The sequence below is a fragment of the Silene latifolia genome, chromosome Y (assembly GCF_048544455.1).
Source record: "Silene latifolia isolate original U9 population chromosome Y, ASM4854445v1, whole genome shotgun sequence".
NCBI lineage: Eukaryota > Viridiplantae > Streptophyta > Magnoliopsida > Caryophyllales > Caryophyllaceae > Silene > Silene latifolia.
In genome coordinates, this window is record NC_133538.1 from 299,017,324 (window position 1) to 299,021,598 (window position 4,275).

At 44.3% G+C, this 4,275-nt stretch overlaps 1 non-coding gene across 1 annotated transcript; it reads right to left on the minus strand.

Moving 5' to 3' along the window:
* Window positions 1-1,696: 1,696 nt before the first annotated feature.
* LOC141635766 (small nucleolar RNA R71) lies at window positions 1,697-1,803 on the minus strand. The gene has a single exon (XR_012540428.1). It is a non-coding gene; the product is annotated as a small nucleolar RNA R71 (small nucleolar RNA).
* Between the last annotated feature and the right edge of the window lie 2,472 nt (window positions 1,804-4,275).

Genomic DNA, 4,275 nt, shown 5'->3' on the forward strand with positions numbered 1-4,275 from the left:
CAGTTTTAGAATATCATAGTTAGGGTTTGGAATATTGGTTGCATCAGATTTTCATTCATACTTCTAATCATTCCGTTACTATTCTTCTGCAATTTTCGGTATTCCTTCTGTTCTACTTTCAGTTCATCTTTATTGCGTTGTTAGATATAGAATTGTTAGTTAGAATACAAGCCAATTATCGTTTATGTTAATTGTCTGTTCTATTAGTTCAAGCATGAATTCTTCTATCTATTTTGTTAGTTTTATTGTTGTTATCATCCTTAGTATGAGTAGCTAAATAGTTTGTGCTAGGATGTAGGGGAATTGTAGTGTAGGCGGCAATATAATGAACACGGCCTGATTCGCGTGTTGGTCGATCGACCACCCTACCCGGTCGATCGACTGACCACGTGAGGTTTTATTTTCGTTTTAATTGTTTTAATTCTTTATTCGACGAATCGAGTGCACACGACTAGTTGAATGCTTAGGATATGGCTGACCCATTAGATCGAGAGATAGGGACAGTTGCTAGATCACCAATTAAAATGACTAAACTATGCCGAGATCGGAAGATAGGTAAAGTTTAGACCGTAAATCACTTTTCAGGACGAAAGTTAGTATTAGTGATATTAGGGACCTATAGCGAGATCGAAAGATGTTATTTGTTAAGAGTGGACCGAGAGGACCTCTTTATTTCCCGCCTCATGTGTTTGATTTAGACCTGTTTAATATGTTGCCGCCGAAACTATAACGAACCGACCATCCTAGTACCTCTTTTATACTTGATTTTATATATTTCATTTGTTTACTTTTCTTTTATTGTTATTAGCTATAGACCAAACCCAATCAAACCCCCACCTTTTGTTACCTTAGACCGAATTTAAACAACTAGAAATTACGTCTGCCTCTCTGTGGTTCGACCCGACTGCCGCTAGCTATAGTTGTAGTTGGAGTTTATAAATATTATTTTTGACACCTCATGACGGGTATCAAATTTTGGCGCCGTTGCCGGGGAGGTAATTGTTCTAATTTTTAGTTGTTTTTATTCAGTCTTTCTTTAGTTTAAGGGACTTCCGTTCCTTAAACTTTTCTTATATTCTTTTTTGTAGTTTCTTCTTATGCGCAGGTCACAGGGTGGTGAACTAGTACCATTAAATCCTGAGAACGAGAAATCCTTGCGCGAGTTGAGACGATCACAAAGGGTATTACCGACAGAGGAAGAGCTGAGTACTCTGTCAAGCTACTACGAGAACGCTCTGTTCGAAGGAGATCCACCTACGTCTCCTGCTTCAATTTCTTCAGCTGAGATAGTTACTTCTCCAGAAATCCCAGTCATGGCTGAAGAAGCAACAATTGCTAGTCACTCAGAGCCTATAGCTGCGAATCTCTACAAAGGATTCGAACTACCTGGGGAGGCGAGAAAATTCGAGCCAAAGCCTTCCTATATTAACCTGGTTGAGAGAAACCAGTTCAGGGGAGCTGTAAATGAAGATGCAGCCAAGCACATGGAGATTTTTATTGATTATTCTTTGCTCTATACCCCCGCTTGACCGGTGTGACCCAAGATCGATCAAGGAGACCATGTTCATTTTCTCTCTTCGTGACGCCGCAAGAGAGTGGTATAGAGATCCGGACCGAGCCGCTCATGGGATCATCGATTTGGAATTCCTTAGCCCCACGGCATTCTACAAAAGTACTTCTCGCCTCGAAGACGAATGCCATTAGAGCTCAGATCACGAGCTTTAAACAAGGGCCTGATGAGAACTTCCATGAAGCATGGGTCCGTTTCAAGAGACTGGTGCGAACCATACCGCACCATGGGTTCGAAAAATGGAGTCTTTGCAACCAGTTCTATAATGGGTCAGTATGACGATCGAGGGCTATTTTGGATCTGCTTTGACCAATAGCCGATTTTTGAGAACATGGGAGAGACTAAGGGGTGGAAGATCATCGATGATTTGGCCACTCATAAGGCTGAATATGGGAATTCGAGAGGAAACCGAGGAGGAGAGTGAATCTTCCTCTGTTCGCACTAGAAGCTCACACCTGCAAGGTTTGACAAATATGAGTTGGGAGGAGCTTCTAAAGGAGGGATGTACCATGTTAACGCTATTTGTTTGAGACGGTCCTTTCGTCGTAGAAGATGTGGAGCCGAGGGGCATGTCTCGAGAAAATTGTTTGTCCCCTTTGAGTCTTGTCGCCTTTCAACACTATAGGCAGACAAACACGTACTATGAGCCGAATGTCCACCCCAACTTGAGGTGGAGTAGCCAGAATGTCCTGAATCCGACTCAACCTCCACAACAGCAGCAGCAGCAAGCTTATGTGCCCCCTCATCATAAGCAACAACAATACCAAAAACCTCCCTATGTGCCGCAGCAGCAACAATATCAGAATTCCGATTTTGCTGAGTTTAAGAACTTGCTGCTGAAGGAGTCCCAAGCTAGAGAGGCCGGGATGAAGCTACTGGAGAGCCAAATTGCTCAATTGGCTAGTAAGAGTACCACTCGAGCTCCCGGACACTTACCGACTCAAACTGACCAGAAAGAGACCCTGAATGCCATTACTTTTAGTAGTGGGTCTACCCTGGAGGGGCCTGCTATGGTCGAGGATGCCCCTAGAAAGAATGAGGCGGATCCGAGTCAAAAGAAAGCTTTAACGAAAAATAACAAAAACAAGGCGTCTACCAGGTACATCAGTCGATCGACTGATATACCCGGTCGATCGACTGATATGCGGGTTACAGGAGCTTCTGGAACTGTACACCTCAGTCGATCGACTGAGCAAGGTGGTCGATCGACTGAGGCCCCTGCTGATATTGAGAAATTTCGTCCTTCAATACCCGACAATTTGAGAGACCATTTGTTCCGGGGTTCGACAACTCCGAAAGTATCGGGGCAAGACCCGAGTGCTGATGGGTCCGTCCCGATTCTGAAATTCGACCCAATGTCGGTCAATGGCTCACATTTGAGACGGTCTGAGGAGGGTTCAAGCTTCAATAAGGAGAAGGTGGTGTACTTTCAGCCTAAGTCCACGGATGCCGGCATGCGAGACTTAGAGGAGAGGGCTAAGGTGCTTCTCTCAGCCCCATATCCAGAGAGACTAGTGCCGACAAAGGAACAGGTATCTTTCAATAAATTTGAAAAGGTTATTCGTAGTTTGAATGTACAAGTTCCTTTCCTTGAGTTGGTCAATCAAGTGCCTGCCTACACTAAATTCATGAAACAACTCCTGTCTAAGAAAAAGTCACTTGAAACAGTGCATACTGTCGCACTGACTGAGGAAACTTGTTCTAATCTGTCTCACACTGTGCCCCATAAACTAGCTAACCCGGGTAGCTTTTCTGTTCCTTGCAATATAGGTACCTTCTCTATTGAGAAGGCATTATGTGACCTAGGAGCTAGTATAAGTGTCATGCCCCTGAGCCTTGCTAAGAAGCTCAAATTGACTAGGTTTGCAGTGACATATATGACAGTACAGATGGCTGACCGATCTGTGGTCCAACCAATAGGAGTCTTAGAGGACATCCCTGTCCAAATAAGGAAGTTTTTCTTCCTCGTCGACTTCGTTGTACTTGACATGCCTGAGGATGCCCACATTCCTATTATTTTGGGTAGGCCATTTCTGCACACTGCTGGTGCAGTTATTGATGTTGGTCTAGGTACCTTGACTTTTAAAGTAGGCAAGCATTCTATTGTCTTTGCCCAACCTACTAAGAAAAAGGACCCCATGTGGCCTGTGACTTGTAATACGGTTTCTGACAAGAAATCGTACTTTGTGCTTCCTGATATGCCTGTCTCTATTCCTGTTGTAACCCCTCCGCCCCAGATTGGGAGCAAATTGGAGGAAGATTTGTCTATTTCTGATATTGCAGGAGCTGGTTTGGGGAAGGAAGAGCTGCAAGTCACTCTAGCTGCGAAGAAGCCAATCATTTCACGAGGAGGTCTTGGCTGCCTTAGCTATGCCACCGATGAGGAAGTTGATGACGAGCCGGTCAAGGCACGGAAGTCCGACATGGACTTTGATGAGCAAGAAGAGGTCATCGACTGGAGAGATGATGAAAGTGTTGATCCGTTGAGCCATACGGACGTGGAAGCTAAGAAGGGTGCAGCTGAGAAGATAAGCACCGTTGAGGCTACCTCTAGTAGCCAGAAGCCGACGAAGTGGGCCATTCCGTGGCCGTTCTTGATCAACTACTAGTTGATCACATGTTTTCCAAACTTTTTATTTGCTTTTGTTAGACACTTTTTATCGCTTTTGTGTGCGCGAAACTTCGCATTTTATTTTGCTTGCTTA